General features: G+C 40.0%; 1 protein-coding gene across 1 annotated transcript in view; it reads right to left on the reverse strand.

Annotated features, from left to right (window-relative positions):
- LOC133577304 (CMP-N-acetylneuraminate-beta-galactosamide-alpha-2,3-sialyltransferase 1-like) overlaps window positions 1-20,000 on the reverse strand; it is a 224,479-nt gene that overhangs the window by 139,245 nt on the left and 65,234 nt on the right. The window contains exons 2-3 of the mRNA XM_061931006.2: window positions 17,426-17,474; window positions 9,578-9,805 (exon numbers count right to left, since the gene is read on the reverse strand). The gene's annotated coding sequence lies outside the window, so the exon portion shown is untranslated. The remainder of the gene's footprint in view (window positions 1-9,577; window positions 9,806-17,425; window positions 17,475-20,000) is intronic.

The following is a 20,000-nucleotide window of genomic DNA, read 5'->3' on the forward strand; positions in this document are numbered from 1 at the left end:
TAGTTTTCATGAACTCATTTTGAGGTGTTGAAATCGCCATGTAAAATCGCTAATGCTAATCAGTAGCATGTCAATAGCAAATCCAATGCAAATTAGCATCAAGCTAACGCATTTTTGAAAAAGTGAGGCCTCAACTTCCTTTGTTTTCACTTCATCAAACTGTGCGTGCAAGTGACGTCAAGGTCACATCGGGGCCACATTGGGGCCTGTGCGCGTTTATACTATAGTCTGATAAAGATCACATTTTAATTGCAAAAATTAAAATCAGATTTAGATTTTTTGTTTTTATTTGGGCCCCTCTGCAGTGTAAATGGGGTCTCAGCTGTAGTTTTCATGAACTCATTTTGAGGTGTTGAAATCGCCATGTAAAATTGCTAATGCTAATCAGTAGCATGTCAATAGAAAATCCAATGCAAATTAGCATCAAACTAACGCACTTTTGAAAAAGTGAGGCCTCAACTTCCTTTGTTTTCACTTCATCAAACTGTGCGTGCAAGTGACGTCGAGACCACATCGGGGCCACATTGGGGCCTGTGCGCGTTTATACCGGAGTCTGATAAAGATCACATTTTAATTGCAAAAATTAAAGTCAGATTTTTTTAATTCATTTTTTTAATTTGGGCCCCTCTGCAGTGTAAATGTGGTCTCAGCTGTAGTTTTCATGAACTCATTTTGAGGTGTTGAAATCGCCATGTAAAATCGCTAATGCTAATCAGTAGCATGTCAATAGCAAATCCAATGCAAATTAGCATCAAGCTAACACATTTTTGAAAAAGTGAGGCCTCAACTTCCTTTGTTTTCACTTCATCAAACTGTGCGTGCAAGTGACGTCGAGGCCACATCGGGGCCACATTCGGGCCTGTGCGCGTTTATACTATAGTCTGATAAAGATCACATTTTAATTGCAAAAATTAAAATCAGATTTAGATTTTTTTATTTTTTATTTGGGCCCCTCTGCAGTGTAAATGTGGTCTCAGCTGTAGTTTTCATAAACTCATTTTGAGGTGTTGAAATCGCCATGTAAAATCACCAATGCTAATCAGTAGCATGTCAATAGCAAATCCAATGCAAATTAGCATCAAGCTAACGCATTTTTGAAAAAGTGAGGCCTCAACTTCCTTTGTTTTCACTTCATCAAACTGTGCGTGCAAGTGATGTTGAGGCCACATTGGGGCCACATTGGGGCCTTTGCGCGTTTATACTGGAGTCTGATAAAGATCACATTTTAATTGCAAAAATTAAAATCAGATTTTTATTTATTTTTTTATTTTATTTGTGCCCCTATGCAATGTAAATGTGGTCTCAGCTGTAGTTTTCATGAACTCATTTTGAGGTGTTGAAATCGCCATGTAAAATCGCTCATGCTAATCAGTAGCATGTCAATAGCAAATCCAATGCAAATTAGCATCAAGCTAACGCATTTTTTAAAAAGTGAGGCCTCAACTTCCTTTGTTTTCATTTCATCAAACTGTGCGTGCAAGTGACGTCGAGGCCACATCGGGGCCACATTGGGGCCAGTGCGCGTTTATACCGAAGTCTGATAAAGATCACATTTTAATTGCAAAAATTAAAATCAGATTTTTTTTAATTCATTTTTGTAATTTGAGCCCCTATGCAGTGTAAATGTGGTCTCAGCTGTAGTTTTCATGAACTCATTTTGAGGTGTTGAAATCGCCATGTAAAATCGCTAATGCTAATTAGTAGCATGTCAATAGCAAATCCAATGTAAATTAGCATCAAGCTAACGCATTTTAAAAAAAGTGAGGCCTTACTAGTGTTGTACAGTATACCGGTATTAGTATAGTACCGCGATATTAATGAATCATTTTCGGTACTATAGCCGCCCCGTCGTCGTCACGTCGTGTCATTGCTTGTTCGAGCATGTTCGGCAGTGCACAATCACAGAGTACTTACAAGCAGACACAGTGTGTAGACAGAAAAGGGAGAACGGACGCATTTTGGCTTGAAAACTAAAGATAAAGGTAAAGTTATAACACTGAAACGCCCTCAGACATGGCTAGCTAGCTATCGGCTAAAGTCCAGCCCCAATCGGCAGTATCAACCCAGGTATCATCCCTGCAGGACGAGGAATAGCTAAACATGCTTCACTACACACCATAGCTCACCGGCGTCCAAATGTAAACAAACGCCATCGGTGGATCTACACCTAACATCCGCTGTAATGATACCAAGTACAGGAGCGTATATAGTCGATACTACAATGATTATCTCAATATTTTTTGGCATCACAACATCTTTCGTTTTGAAAAAATGTTTATAAACTCAGGAAATATGCACATGCAGACTTTGACTATGACCAATGTATGATCCTGTAACTACTTGGTATCGGATCGATACCCAAATTTGTGGTATCATCCAAAACTAATATAAAAGTATCAAACAGCAGAAGAATAAGTGATTATTACATTTTAACAGAAGTGTAGATAGAACATGTTAAGAGAGAAAGTAAGCAGATATTAACAGTAAATGAACAAGTAGATTAATAATTCATTTCCTACCGCTTGTCCTTAATAATGTTGACAAAATAATAGGTAGATAAATGACACAATATGTTACTGTGTATGTCAGCAGACTAAATTAGGAGTCTTTGTTTACTTACTTACTAATAAAAGACAAGTTGTCTAGTATGTTCACTATTTTATTTAAGGACAATCTTGCAATAATAAACATATGTTTAATGTACCCTAAGATTTTTGTTAAAATAAAGCCAATAATGACATTTGTGTGGTACCAAAATAGTATCTAAATAATTTTGGTACCAGTACCAAGATATTGATATCAGGACAACACTAGGCCTTACTGATGTTGGAAAGCCACTGAGTTCATTTTTTGCTTGGCACTGAAAATTGCGACTTTACCTCGAGGTAGTTTGGCCGAGTCCGCTCTCAGTGCTGCTGGGGTGATCGCTAAGAGCCAAAGTGGCATTTTACGCGCCAAAAAAAAAAAGTACCGGATTCGATATCCAACCCTCCTGGCCAACATATAATCTGAGTGCTGTAAATGCAACAGTTACACATATTTACCCACCAGAGGGTCCTCAGACCCCTGGGGTTATGGGCCCCTGACGAGATCAGTCCTAACTTTCCCCTGCTCAGGTCTATAAGACACATTATTGTGTGAATGTTCCAAAGCATTCACATATGGTTTTCTACACCAAAATGTATCTATTTTTCAACTTATTATTATTCTTCTCCAGATTTTGGCGCGCTCTACCTTCCACATTTTTCACCCAATTCAAACCGTTCCAACTTCAAACTGTTCAGCCTATTCGGGAGTTGCAGCCTTTCCCTTGACAAATTCCACAAATTCCCAGATTTGCCAGAATTCCAGGTTTTCCAGGACATTTTTCCCCATTCAAAATTAATTGGCCATTTTTCAAACTTCCACCATTTCCACATTTTTCAACCTATTCAAACCATTCCACCTTCAAAATTTTACACCGTTTTCGAAATTTAAACTTATTTTTTTCTAAGTTAAAATTTTTTCCAGCATTTTTCAAGAATTCCAGGTATTCTGGAACATTTTTCCCATTCAAAATTAATTGGCCGTTTTTCAAACTTCCACCATTTCCACATTTTTCAACCTATTCAAACCATTCCACCTTCAAAATTTTTCACCATTCTCAAAATTCAAACTTCCATTTTTATAAGTTAAAAACAATTCCAGGATTTTACAGAATTCCTGCTTTTCTGGGACATTTTTCCCATTCAAAATTAATTGGCCGTTTTTCAAACTTCCACCATTTCCACATTTTTCAACCTATTCAAATCATTTCACCGTCAAAATGTTCCACCATTCTCGAAATTTAAACTTCCATTTTTATAAGTTAAAAACAATTCCAGGACTTTCCTGAATTCCAGCTTTTCTGGGACATTTTTCCCATTCAAAGTTAATTGGCCGTTTTTCAAACTTCCACCATTTCCAAATTTCTCAACCTATTCAAACCATTCCTCCTTCAAAATGTTCCACCATTCTCGAAATTCAAACTTCCATTTTGATAAGTTAAAAAAAATTCCTGGATTTTCCAGAATTCCTGCTTTTCCGGGACATTTTTCCCATTCAAAATGAATTGGCCGTTTTTCAAACTTCCACCATTTCCACATTTTTCAAATTATTCAAACCATTCCACCTTCAAAATGTTCCACCATTCTCGAAATTCAAACTTCCATTTTTCCAAGTTAAAACAAATCCAGGATTTTCCAGAATTCCTGCTTTTCCGGGACATTTTTCCCATTCAAAATGAATTGGCCGTTTTTCAAACTTCCACCATTTCCAAATTTCTCAACCTATTCAAACCATTCCACCTTCAAAATTTTCCACCATTTTCAAAAATCAAACTTCCATTTTTATAAATTAAAAAAAAATCCAGGATTTTCCAGAATTCCTGCTTTTCCGGGACATTTTTCCCATTCAAAATGAATTGGCCGTTTTTCAAACTTCCACCATTTCCACATTTTTCAACCTATTCAAACCATCCCACCTTCAAAATGTTCCACCATTCTCGAAATTCAAACTTCCATTTTTCTAAGTTAAAACAAATCCAGGATTTTCCAGAATTCCAGGTTTTCCGGGACATTTTTCCTACTGAAAATGAATTGGCCATTTTTCAAACTTCCACCATTTCCACATTTTTCAACCTATTCAAACCATTCCACCTTCAAAATTTTCCACCATTCTCGAAATTCAAACTTGCATTTTTCTAAGTTAAAAACATTTCCAGGATTTTCCAGAATTCCTGCTTTTCCAAAGCCCTATTTCCACCCTTTTTTCTGGCGACTACTCCTTCCACATTTTTCAACGCATTTCAACCGTTCCACCGTCCAAACATTCCTCTTAATCAGGACATCAGGAGCATTTTGAAGTGAAAAAATTCCCGGTTTTCCCGAAATTCCAGGAATTGCGTAATACCAATTCTCAATTCAACATGTAACTTCTTCAACATTTCTCGACCGATTAGAAAAATTTCAACACCAACCATTGCAACTCATTCAGACCATTCAAGTTTTTTACCATTTAAAAAAAAATTCCCGCTTTTCCCGAAATTCTCATTGAAATCAATGGGACATTCTTCAAAGTTCCACAAAACTGTTCCAACTTCAAGATATTCAGCCTGTTCAGGAATTGTATGCTCTACTTCAAAAATTCTAAAAAGATATCCCCGATTTCCCATAATTCCTTTTTTTTGTTTGTTTGTTTTTCATTTTCCCCATTCAAAAGGAATTGGCCTTTTTTCAAAATTCCACAATTCCCACATTCTTCAACCCATTCAAACCATTCCACCTTTAACACATTCCACCATTCTGGAAATTCAAACTACCGGTACCCTTTTTCCAAGTTCAAAAAAATTCCCCATTTCCGCAAAATTCCCAAATACCATTTACTACTTCAACATTTCTTGACCGATTTAAACAATTCTAACACCTAACAATGCAGCTCATTTAGGACATTCATGCTTCTAATCATTTTCCCAACAAAATCCCGCTTTTCCCAAAATCCCCAAATTTCCAGGAAGTTCCCATTGAAATGAATGGGACTTTTTATTTCTCCAAGTTGCACAATTCCCACATTTTTCAACCTATTCAAACCATTTCAACATCAACACATTACCACTTATCCTGGACATTTACACTTTCCCAAGTACCAAACCAAATTCCCGTTTTTCCTGGAAATTCAAACTCTTCTACATTCAAACCATTCCAACATTCATACTACATTCTGTCAGCATTTCAGGTCAACCGACCATTTCAACTCATTCAGACCATTTAATTATTTTTATTTTTTTAACAATTAAAAAAAAAAAATTCACGCTTTTCCCTAATTTCCCAATTTTTCTGAAATTCCCATTGAAATCAATGGGACATTATTCAAAGTTCCACAATTCCCACATTTTTCATCGGATTCAAACCGTTCCAACTTCCAGATATTCAGCCTGTTCAGGAGTTGTGTGCTCTACTTCAACAGTTCTAAAAAAAATTCCCAATTACCCATAAGTACTTTTTTTTTTTTTTTTTTGCATTTTCCCCATTCAAAAGGAATTGGCCATTTTTCAAACTTCCACAATTCCCACATTCTTCAACCCATTCAAACCATTCCACCTTTAACACATTCCACCATTCTGGAAATTCAAACTACCCTTTTTCCAAGTTCAAAAAAATTCCCCATTTTCCCGAAATTCCCTAATACCATTTACCACTTCAACATTTCTTGACCGATTTAAACAATTCTAACACCAACCGATGCAGCTCATTTAGGACATTCATGCTCCTAATCATTTTCCCAACAAAATCCCGCTTTTCCCAAAATTCCCAAATTTCCAGGAAGTCCCCATTGAAAAGAATGGGACTTTTTTTCCAAGCTGCACAATTCCCACATCTTTCAACCTATTCAAACCATTCCAACATCAACACATTCCACCATTCTGGAAATTCAAACTACCCTTTTTTCAAGTTCAAAAAAATTCCCCATTTCCCAATATTCCCTAATACCATTTACCACATCAACATTTCTTGACCGATCCAAACAATTCTAACACCAACCAATGCAGCTCATTTAGGACATTCATGCTCCTAATCATTTTCCCAACAAAATCCCGCTTTTCCCAAAATTCCCAAATTTCCAGGAAGTTCCCATTGAAATGAATGGGACTTTTTTTCCCCCAAGTTGCACAATTCCCACATTTTTAAACCTATTCAAACCATTCCAACATCAACACATTACCACTCATCCTGGACATTTAGACTAACATTTTCCCAAGTACCAAACCATATTCCCGTTTTTCCTGGACATTCAAACTCTTCAACATTCAAACCATTCCAACATTCATACTACATTCTGTCAGCATTTCAGGTCAACTGACCATTTCAACTCATTCAGACCATTTATTTTATTTTATTTTTTTACATTTTTTTTTAAAAATTTCACGCTTTTCCCTAATTTCCCAATTTTTCTGAAATTCCCATTGAAATCAATGGGACATTATTCAAAGTTCCACAATTCCCACATTTTTCATCTGATTCAAACCATTCCAACTTCCAGATATTCAGCCTGTTCAGGAATTGTGTGCTCTACTTCAACAATTCTAAATTTTTTTTCCTAATTTCCCATAATTCCTTTTTTTGTTGTTGCATTTTCCCCATTCAAAAGGAATTGGCCATTTTTCAAACTTCCACAATTCCCACATTCTTCAACCCATTCAAACCATTCCACCTTTAACACATTCCACCATTCTGGAAATTCAAACTACCCTTTTTTCAAGTTCAAAAAAATTCCCCATTTCCCAATATTCCCTAATACCATTTACCACATCAACATTTCTTGACCGATCTAAACAATTCTAACACCAACCAATGCAGCTCATTTAGGACATTCATGCTCCTAATCATTTTCCCAACAAAATCCCGCTTTTCCCAAAATTCCCAAATTTCCAGGAAGTTCCCATTGAAATGAATGGGACTTTTTTTTCCCCAAGTTGCACAATTCCCACATTTTTCAACCTATTCAAACCATTCCAACATCAACACATTACCACTCATCCTGGACATTTAGACTAACATTTTCCCAAGTACCAAACCAAATTCCCGTTTTTCCTGGACATTCAAACTCTTCAACATTCAAACCATTCCAACATTCATACTACATTCTGTCAGCATTTCAGGTCAACTGACCATTTCAACTCATTCAGACCATTTATTTTATTTTATTACAATTTTTTATTTTTATTTCACGCTTTTCCCTAATTTGTCAATTTTTCTGAAATTCCCATTGAAATCAATGGGACATTATTCAAAGTTCCACAATTCCCACATTTTTCATCTGATTCAAACCATTCCAACTTCCAGATATTCAGCCTGTTCAGGAATTGTGTGCTCTACTTCAACAATTCTAAAAAAAAAGTCCTAATTTCCCATAATTCCTTTTTTTGTTGTTGCATTTTCCCCATTCAAAAGGAATTGGCCATTTTTCAAACTTCCACAATTCCCACATTCTTCAACCCATTCAAACCATTCCACCTTTAACACATTCCACCATTCTGGAAATTCAAACTACCCTTTTTTCCAAGTTCAAAAAAATTCCCCATTTCCCAAAATTCCCTAATACCATTTACCACATCAACATTTCTTGACCGATCTAAACAATTCTAACACCAACCAATGCAGCTCATTTAGGACATTCATGCTCCTAATCATTTTCCCAACAAAATCCCGCTTTTCCCAAAATTCCCAAATTTCCAGGAAGTTCCCATTGAAATGAATGGGACTTTTTTTTCCCCAAGTTGCACAATTCCCACATCTTTCAACCTATTCAAACCATTCCAACATCAACACATTACCACTCATCCTGGACATTTACACTTTCCCAAGTACCAAACCAAATTCCCGTTTTTCCTGTAAATTCAAACAATTCAACATTCAAACCATTCAAACATTCATACTACATTCTGTCAGCATTTCAGGTCAACCGACCATTCAGGTCAAACTCATTCAGACCATTTAAGTTTTTTTTTTGTTGTTGTTTTTTTTTTACAATTTAAAAAAAAATATATACACTTTTCCCTAAATTCCCAATTTTTCTGAAATTCCCATTGAAATCAATGGGACATTATTCAAAGTTCCACAATTCCCACATTTTTCATCTGATTCAAACTGTTCCAACTTCCAGATATTCAGCCTGTTCAGGAATTGTGTGCTCTACTTCAACAATTCTAAAAAAAAATTCCCAATTTCCCATAATTCCTTTTTATTTATTTTTTTTTTTTTTACATTTTCCCCATTCAAAAGGAATTGGCCATTTTTCAAACTTCCACAATTCCCACATTCTTCAACCCATTCAAACCATTCCACCATTCTGGAAATTCAAACTACCCTTTTTCCAAGTTCAAAAAAATTCCCCATTTCCCCAAAATTCCCAAATACCATTTACTACTTCAACATTTCTTGACCGATTTAAACAATTCTAACACCAACCAATGCAGCTCATTTAGGACATTCATGCTCCTAATCATTTTCCCAACAAAATCCCGCTTTTCCCAAAATTCCCAAATTTTCAGGAAGTTCCCATTGAAATGAATGGGACTTTTTTTTTTCCAAGTTGCACAATTCCCACATCTTTCAACCTATTCAAACCATTCCAACATCAACACATTCCACTCGTCCTGGACATTTACACTTTCCCAAGTACCAAACCAAATTCCCGCTTTTCCTGGAAATTCAAACTCTTCAACATTCAAACCATTCCAACATTCACACTACATTCTGTCAGCATTTCAGGTCAACTTCAGAATTGGAGCATTCACATGCAATTCCTTCAGGAATTGCCTCTTCTAGTTCTCAATTCAAATCAACACGGAGAAGATGCAGGATAAAATGAATTATGCGAGTATAAACATTGCAACTTTGCCCAGCGTGTTTGAAATAATCTGATGTGTTGAATTTCCATAAAGTGCATGCAAAAGTATGCAATTATTTTTGTTCATCAGGTTGTCCCTCCCCCCTATTTTTAAAATAAAGCTTGAAAAAACATGCTGAAACTAAAAAGATAACACTGTTGTTGGACTTACTTTAAGTCCATCCCCTTCCGTGGCATGTGGTCCCGTTATTCCAGCGCGGCGGCGCGCCGATCCACGCCGAACCGAGCCCGGGCTGCAAACGCCGCAGGTCGGAGTTGAAGGAGAGAAGAAAAGCTTCCCTTTTTTTTTTCTTTCTTCCTGCTCTTCTTGTCGGTTGTGCTGTGCTGAGAAAGAGCGGCTTCGGAGGAGTCCTGACACCCACAGCACTGTCCACGCGTTCTGCAGGAGGGAGAGGAAGGGGAGGAGGGAGAGGATGGGAGGGAGGAGGAGGGAGAGGAAGAGGAGGATGCATTTGTCGTCTTCAGGCAAGGCATGTGCTGCAACCCCCAGCATCCTCACTTCAAATAAAACATACATCCAAATGATGTGTTGATTTATTACCAATAATAACATGGACACTACTGCCTAGTTTCTCTTGTTATATTCTTATTTTTACTGTTATATTTTTATTCTTTTCTATTTTATTTCTATTTATACCCCCATTATTTTTAAATTCGATCGCAATTCTGTACACTGCTGCTGGAATTTTAATTTTCCTGAGGGAACTCTCTTGAAGGAATCAATAAAGTACTATCTATCTATCTATCAATAGCACCTACTGGTTTTTTTTGCTCTCCAAACAGGAATTAAAAAAAAGTTACAATATGTATTCAATTCAACTGTAAGCAACAGATAAACATGGTAAATTAGCTCATGATTGGAAAAAAATATATAGTTTTTTATTCGTAACCTTTTTGGCCTGGGGGCCCAACTTTTCCACAACAAATATTGACACTGAAATAGTAATCTTACTTTTGACTGTACATATCCAATAATTAAAATATGCCATTTGTAGTCGCCAACATTGAAAGTCAACAGGGGGAACATATTATACACGTTTAACTTCTTTCTGCTCCTTTTCATTCATATCTTACTTTACTGTTATGTTGATTGACTTATTTGTATTTTATTCCTTTGATTTTTTATGAATTAAATAAATAAATGAACTGACTATCTAACCTATTTACAGTTTACTAGCCTTGACAAATGATATGAAACCATGTGTTAATTACAAAGAGTATTACAAAACCCAAAACCAGTGAAGTTGGCACGTTGTGTAAATGGTAAATAAAAACAGAATACAATGATTTGCAAATCTTTTTCAACCTATATTCAATTGAATAGACTGCAAAGACAAGATACTTAACGTTCGAACTGGAAAACTGTTTTTTTGCAAACATAAGCTCATTTGGAATTTGATGCTTGCAACATGTTTCAAAAAAGCTGGCACAAGTGGCAAAAAAGACTGAGAAAGTTGAGGAATGCTCATCAAACACTTATTTGGAGCATCCCACAGGTGAACGGGCTAATTGGGAACAGGTGGGTGCCATGATTGGGTATAAAAAGCAGCCTCCGTGAAATGCTCAGTCGTTCACAAACAAGGATGGGGCGAGGGTCGCCGCTTTGTGAACAAATGCGTGAGCAAATTGTCCAAACAGTTAAAGAACAACATTTCTCAACAAGCTATGGCAAGGAATTTAGGGATTTCACCATGTACGGTCCGTAATATCATCAAAAGGTTCAGAGAATCTGGAGAAATCACTGCACATAGTCGATGATATTACGGACCTTCGATCCCTCAGGCAGTATTGCATCAAAAAGTGACATAAGTGTGTAAAGGATATCACCACACAGGCTCAGGAACACTTCAGAAAACCAGTCAGTAACTACAATTCGTCGTTACATCTGTAAGTGCAAGTTAAAACTCTACTATGCAAAGCCAAAGCCATTTATCAACAACACCCAGAAATGCTGCCGGCTTCCCTGGGCCTGAGCTCATCTAAGATGGACTGATGCAAATTGGAAAAGTGTTCTGTGGTCTGACGAGTCCACATTTCAAATTGTTTTTGGTGGACGGCGTGTCCTTCGGACCAAAGAGGAAAAGAACCATCCGAATTGTTATAGGCTCTAACTTCAAAAGCCAGCATCTGTGATGGTATGGGGGTGTATTAGTGCCCAAGACATGGGTAACTTACACATCTGTGAAGGCACCATTAATGCTGAAAGGTACATACAGGTTTTGGAGCAACATGTGTTGCCATTAAAGCAACGCTACCATGGACGCCCCTGCTTATTTCAGCAAGACAATGCCAAGCCACGTGTTACAATAGTGTGGCTTCATAGGAAAAGAGTGCGGGTACTAGACTGGCCTGCCTGTAGTCCAGACCTGTCTCCCATTGAAAATGTGTGGCGCATTATGAAGCCTAAAATACCACAACGAAGACCCCCGGACTGTTGAACAACTTAAGCTGTACATCAAGCAAGAATGGGAAAGAATTCCACCTGAAAAGCTTGAAAAATGTGTCTCCTCAGTTCCCAAACGTTTACTGAGTGTTGTTAAAAGGAAAGGCCATGTAACACAGTGGTGAACATGCCCCTGTGCCAACTTTTTTTGCAATGTGTTGCTGCCATTAAATTCTAAGTTAATGATTATTTACAACAAAAAAAACTGATTTATTTGCATTTTGTATTGCAGAAAAAAAGTGAACAAATATGAATCAAATGATTTGTGTTGTTTTTTTTGTTTTTGTTTTTTTAACCGCAAACAAATTAATTGGACGTTATTACCGCAAGCGCAGAAGAACTGAATCCCCCGTGGAAATGGTGACATGCTCCAAGTCCCTGCAGGGAAATAAATAGTTGTGTTTCCCAAGGTGCCACATTCACAGGTGACTAATAGGATGAACAGAGGTGACTGGTGGCTTAACTGAAGTTCACTCAGCCATAATATCCTCCCGACCAGGCCCACCAGAGACATGTTTGCCTTGGCTGCATGGCTGCATGGCTGCATGGCTGCATGGCTGCACTGATGTGGCCGCTCTCCAAAAGTAGCCCTGAAACAATCAAGTCATGTCCGCATGCATCGGTGTCTTTTTTTACATTTTTATAAACATATTTCTTGCACACTGTTATTGTCTGCACAACAACATGCATGACAATGTAGAAATGTGCCTCCGATCTACTCTCCTTTCCCCTTCCTGTCCGAGTCTCCGTGAGTCATTGATTGAAAAAGACTCGAATAGGCTGACAGAGTCGTGTTTCAATGGCTCACAGGCGCTCGACACGGATTCTAGTTTCACTGACTCATGGGTGCTCAACAAAGACCCGAGTTTCACTGACTGACGGGTTGACTTAGGACAAAGTTTCACTGACTCACAGGTTGACGGACTGAGTTTCACTGACTCACGGGTGCTCGACTCAAACTCGAGTTTCACTGACGGACGGGTTGACGTAGGACAAAGTTCCACTGACTCACAGGTTGACGGACTTTGAGTTTCACTGACTCACGGGTGCTCGACAAAGACATACGTTTTACTGACGACAGGGGTTGACAATACCTCCAGTTTTACTAACTCACAGGTTGACAAACTTTGATTTCAATGACTCACGGGTGCTCGACTAAAACTCGAGTTTCACTGACGGACGGGTTGACGTGGGACAAAGTTTCACTGACTCACAGGTTGACGGACTTTGAGTTTCACTGACTCACGGATGCTCGACAAAGACTTGAGTTTTACTGACGAAAGGGGTTGACAAAAACTCGAGTTTTACTATCTCACAGGTTGACAAACTTTGACTTTCACTGACTCACGGGTGCTCGACTAAAACTCAAATTTTACTGACTCATGGGTTGACAAACCTCGACTTTCACTGATTGACAGGTGCTCAATTAAAACTTGAGTTTCACTGACTAACAGGTTGACATAGGATTGAGTTTCACAGACTCACTGGTGGTCAACTAAAACTTGAGTTTCACCGACTCACGGGTTTTGAGTTTCACTGACTCACTGGTGGTCAACTAAAACTTGAGTTTCACCGACTCACGGGTTGACATAGGACAAAGTTTCACAGACTCACAGGTTGACGGACTTTGAGTTTCACTGACTCATGAGTGCTCGACAAAGACATAAGTTTTACTGACGACAGGGGTTGACAAAAACTCGAGTTTCACTGACTCACAGGTTGACATAGAATTGAGTTTCACTGACTCATAGGTTGACAGACTGAGTTTCACGGACTCACTGGTGGTCAACTAAAACTTGAGTTTCACCGACTCAGGGGTGCTCGACTCAAACCCGAGTTTCACTTACTCATGGGTTGACAAAGAATTGAGTTTCACTGACTCATAGGTTGACAGAATGAGTTTCACCGACTCACGGGTGCTCGACTCAAACTCGAGTTTCACTGACAAAGAATAGGGTTTCACTAACTCACAGGTTGACAGACTGAGTTTCACTGACTCACATGTGGTCAACTAAAACTTGAGTTTCACCGACTCACGGGTTGACATAGGACAAAGTTTCACAGACTCACAGGTTGACGGACTGAGTTTCACTGACTCACGGGTGCTCGACAAAGACTTAAGTTTTACTGACGACAGGGGTTGGCAACAACTCGAGTTTTACTAACTCACAGGTTGACAAATTTTGACTTTTACTGACTCACGGGTGCTCGACTAAAACTCGAGTTTCACTGACGGACGGGCTGACGTAGGACAAAGTTTTACGGACTCACAGGTTGGCGGACTGAGTTTCACTGACTCACGGGTGCTCGACAAAGACTTAAGTTTTACTGACTACAGGGGTTGGCAAAAACTCGAGTTTTACTAACTCACAGGTTGACAAACTTTGACTTTCACTGACTCACGGGTGCTCGACTAAAACTCGAGTTTTACTGACTCATGGGTTGACAAACTTTGACTTTCACTGACTGACGGGTGCTCTATTAAAACTTGAGTTTCCTTGACTCATGGGTTGACATAAGAAAGTTTCGCTGACTCACAGGTTGACAGACTGAGTTTCACTGACTCACGGGTGGTCAAATAAAACTTGAGATTCACCAACTCACGGGTTGACATAGGACATAGTTTCACAGACTCACAGGTTGACAGAATTTGAGTTTCACTGACTCAACTCAACTGTTGACGGTGCTCAACTCAAACGCAAATTTCCCTTACTCATGGGTTGACAAAGAATTGAGTTTCACTGACTCATAGGTTGACAGAATGAGTTTCACCGACTCACGGGTGCTCGACTCAAACTCCAGTTTCACTTACTCATGGGTTGACAAAGAATTGAGTTTCACTGACTCATAGGTTGACAGACTGAGTTTCACCGACTCACTGGTGGTCAACTAAAACTTGAGTTTCACCGACCCACGGGTTGACATAGGACAAAGTTTCACAGACTCACAGGTTGACAGACTTTGAGTTTCACTCACTCACGGGTGCTCGACTCAAACTCAAGTTTCACTGACAAAGAATAGGGTTTCACTAACTCATAGGTTGACAGACTGAGTTTCACCGACTCACTGGTGGTCAACTAAAACTTGAGTTTCACCGACCCACGGGTTGACATAGGACAAAGTTTCACAGACTCACAGGTTGACAGACTTTGAGTTTCACTGACTCATGGGTGCACGACTCAAACTCGAGTTTCACTGACTCATGGGTTGAAATAGGACAAAGTTTCACTTACTCATGGGTTGACAGAATGAGTTTCACTGACTCACGAGTCCTCGACTAAGGCTCAAGTTTCACTTACTCATGAGTTGACAAAGACTTGATTTTCACTGACTCGAGTGAGGTGACAATCTTGCATTTCACTGGCCCACAGGTGCTCGACAAATACTCAAGTGTCACTAAATTACGGGATGACAATGACTCATTGACTCATAGATTGACAAATACATGAAGGGGTTGACAGGCTCACATTTCACAGACTCACAGGTGCTCAACAAAGACTCAATGTTTACTGACAACAGGGGTTGACAAAACGAGTTTTATGGACTCACGGGTGCTCGACTAAAACTCGAGTTTCGCTGACTCATGGGTTGAACATTTTAATTTCACTGACTCATGGGTTAACAGACTGAATTTCACTGACTTATGGGTTGACATAGGACAAAGTTTCACTGACTCATGGGTTGACATAGGACAAAGTTTCACTGACTCACAGGTTTACAAAGAATTGAGTTTCACTGACTCACGGGTGGTCAACTAAAACTTGAATGTCACTGACTACAGGGGTTGACAAAAACTGAAGTTTTACTGAATCATGGGTTGACAAAGACTTGAGTATCACTGACTCATAGGTTTAGAGACTTGAGTTTCACTGACTCACAGGTGCTCGACTAAGGCTCGAGTTTCACTGACTACAGGGGTTGACAAAAACTGACGTTTTACTGACTCACGGGTTGACAAAGACTTGAGTATTACTGACTCACGGGTGCTCGACTAAGGTTCGAGTTTCACTGACTCATGGGTTGACATAGGACAAAGTTTCACTGACTCACATGTTTACAAAGAATTGAGTTTCACTGACTCATAGGTTGACAACTAAAACTTGAATTTCACTGACTACAGGGGTTGACAAAAACTTGAGTATCACTGACTCATAGGATTACAGACTTTGAATTTCACTGACTCACAGGTGCTCGACTAAGGCTCGAGTTTCACTGACTACAGGGGTTGACAAAAACTGACGCTTTACTGACTCACGGTTGACAAAGACTTGAGTATCACTGACTCACAGGTTGACCGACTGAGTTTCACTGGCTCACGAGTGCTCGACTAAGGCTCGAGTTTCACTTACTCATGAGTTGACAAAGACTCGATTTTCACTGACTTGAGTGAGTTGACAAACTTGCATTTCACTGGCCCACAGGTGCTCGACGAATACTCAAGTGTCACTGAATTACGGGTTGACAATGACTTAAGTTTAATTGACTCATAGATTGACAAAGATTTGAGGGCGTTGACAGGCTTTTCACAGACTCACAGGCGCTCGACAAAGACTGAAGTTTTACTGACTACAGGGCCTGAGACAAATAATTTAGTTTCACTGACTCATGGGTTGACATAGGACAAAGTTTCACTGACTCGCAGGTTTAGAAATAATTGAGTTTCACTGACTCATTGGTTGACAAACTGAGTTTCACTGACTCACGGGTGGTCAACTAAAACTTGAATGTCACTGACTACAGGGGATGACAAAAACTGAAGTGTTACTGACTTACGGATTGACAAAGACTTGCGTATCACTGACTCATAGGTTTACAGACTTTGAATTTCACTGACTCACGGGTACTCGACAAAGGCTCGAGTTGCACTGACTACAGAGGTTGACAAAAACTGAAGTTTTACTGACTCACGGGTTGACCAAGACTTGAGTATCACTGACTCATAGGTTTACAGACTTTGAATTTCACTGACTCACAGGTGCTCGACTAAGGCTCGAGTTTCACTGACTACAGGGGTTGACAAAAACTGAAGTTTTACTGACTTACGGGTTGACAAAGACTTGAGTATCACTGACTCATAGGTTTACAGACTTTTGAGTTTCACTGACTCACGGGTGCTTGACTAAAACTCGAGTTTAATTGACTCATGGGTTGGCAAAGAATTGAGTTTCACTGACTCACGGGTGCTCGACGAAGACTCGGGCTTTATTAAGTCATGGGGAGACAAATACTGACGCACCGGTTGACAACGACTCAAGTTTTATTCATTTGTGCGTTGACAAAGACTCCAGTAGGTAGAGATACCGGCTTCGGGGCGTTATCAAAGAATCAAACTTCACCGACTTACGGGTGCCTGGCAAAGGCTCACAAGTTGATAAAGACTAGTTTTACTCACTCAGGGGGTTGAAAGACTCGAGTTTCACTGACACACGAGTTGAGAAAAACTCTGCGCATGTGCTGTGGCCATGTGAGCACCAAATAACATAATGATGAAGAGTGGAAACACACCGAAAAGTGTGTTTGTTTCACATAATTGGATTCCTGTTTGTGTCGACGTACCTTACAGTGATTGGCTTCATTGCGGTCATCCTGGGGTTGAGGTAAAGATCTGCAAAACAAGAATAATTCACTTTAAATCTGAAGGAGTTTGTCATTACATGATTTTGCTGGAAAACATGGGCACAATATCTCAGCCGAAAAGAAAAATGTGTTTGTTATAAAAGTGCCTTCATATTTTTTTTTTTCTTCCTATTGATTTTTCTGCAGCCCGCCTTTGAGCAAATGTACTTGTTGACACGTACTTGCTTTTCACTTTCCATTCTGCCACATTTGCATTCAATCTTCCACTCAACAGATGGATGAGCGCTGCTCGCGATGGCGACTTGACAGGCCAGCTGAGCATAAGGCATGCTGCGTGGTGGCTGCTGGCGCTCGCTCTGTTCGTGTGTGTGTGTGTGTGTGCGTGTGCGTGTGCGTGTGCGTGGGTGTGTGTTAATGGTTCCAGTCAATGCCAAGGTTGCTATCAAGTCTTGTCACAGTCGTTTTAAGGCTTCAGCAGGTATCGGCGGATTCACACAAAGCGCTACGAAATCCATTATTATTAACCTCAATCATGGATTTACTTAATATTTCAAAATAAAAGCCTTTAGAAAAAAAATTAGTCTCATAGGTTGATAATCCAAATTTCAAACCAGGAGAATTATTGTCAAAGATACAAGTGTATGTATATATGTATACAAATGTGTGTATGTATGTATATACCTACACAGTGTCCTAGTGGTTAGAGTGTCCGCCCTGAGATCGGTGGGTTGTGACTTCAAACCCCGGCCGAGTCATACCAAAGACTATAAAAATGGGACCCATTACCTCCCTGCTTGGCACTCAGCATCAAGGGTTGGAATTGGGGGTTAAATCACCAAAATGATTCCCGGGCGCGTCCACAGCTGCTGCCCACTGCTCCCCACTGCTCCCCTCACCTCCCAGGGGGTGATCAAGGGTGATGGGTCAAATTCAGAGAATAATTTCGCCACACCTAGTGTGTGTGTGACAATCATTGGTACTTTAACTTTAATATATGTTTATATGTATGTGTGTGTGTATATATATATATATACATATATATATATACACACACACACACACACACACACACTCTATGTATGTATATATGTATACATTAGAGATGCGCGGTTTGCGGGCACAACCGCGGAGTCCGCGGATTATCCGCGGATCGGGCGGATGAAATTAAAAAAAATTAGATTTTATCCGCGGGTCGGGTCGGGCGTTTGAAATAAAAAAAATTAGATTTTAAATAGATTCAGGCGGGTGGCAGTTAAACCAATTGGTAAATATATATACATAGTTAAATGTTGATACCCACATACGAAAAACGAGCAGGCACCTGCTGCATATGCCACAACAGAAGAAAAAAAAAAAAAAGAGATGGACACTTTTACGGAGCGGAGAAGGCCTCCGACGCCTCACCGGGGTCCGGGACCGAGGCCCCTTCCCCCGAGAGGGCCCCACCGGGAGCCGTAGCTGAGGCGATCCGTGAGAAGGGCCCGACGCACGTCCAGGGTCACCACCGCGCCCACCGCACCGACACCCCGCCTCGTCCGCCTTCGCCGAGGCCGGCGTCACGCGCAGCAGGTAAGCAGCTTACCTGCCCGCCACCCCCGTGGCCGGGGGCTCGTAACAGGGGTCACTCCGCGCGCTCCGCCCGCGCAGCTTACCTGCCCGCCACCCCTGTTGCCGGGGGCACGTAACAGGGGTCACTCCGCGCGCAGTGCGCTCACGAAAGGGGTGGGGCTCACCCTGGTTGATATAGACAGCAGCTAGGACGGTGGCCATGGACGTCGGAACCCGCTAAGGAGTGTGTAACAACCCACCTGCCGAATCAACTAGCCCTGAAAATGGATGGCGCTGGAGCGTCGGGCCCATATACCCGGCCGTCGCCGGCAGCGAGACGCGCTTGGAGGTGCGCTCAGCGCGGCTCCCATATGATTGCGCACTGGTGTGCGTCTGGGTCGTGACAGCGTGGCACGCGAATGTCTGTGCTGCATTGGATCAGTCTCCTTTCTTTAACAGGCAAAAGCTTTATAACCTCACTAATGCCTTGCATCGTCTATATTAGATATATAACAACGGGCGGGTGCGGGCGGATGGCGGGCGGATGCGGTTCTGATCAAATGTTAGATCGGGTGGATTGCGGATGGTTGACGACTTTCTGATGCGGTTGCGGATGAAATAATTGCCTATCCGCGCATCTCTAGTATACATATATGTGTATGTATGCATATATGTTTATATCTATGTGTATGTATATATATATGTGTGTATGTATGTATATATGTGTGTATGTATATGTGTGTATGTATGTATATATGTATACATGTGTGTATGTATGTTTATATGTTTGTGTGTGTGTGTGTGTGTATATATATATATATATATATATATATATACACACACACACATACACATAAACATATATATATACATGTGTATATATATATATATATATACACACACACACACACACACACACACACACACACACACACACACACACACAGGTAAAAGCCAGTAAATTAGAATATTTTGAAAAACTTGATTAATTTCAGTAATTGCATTC

The sequence above is a fragment of the Nerophis lumbriciformis genome, linkage group LG37, assembly GCF_033978685.3.
Source record: "Nerophis lumbriciformis linkage group LG37, RoL_Nlum_v2.1, whole genome shotgun sequence".
Lineage (NCBI taxonomy): Eukaryota > Metazoa > Chordata > Actinopteri > Syngnathiformes > Syngnathidae > Nerophis > Nerophis lumbriciformis.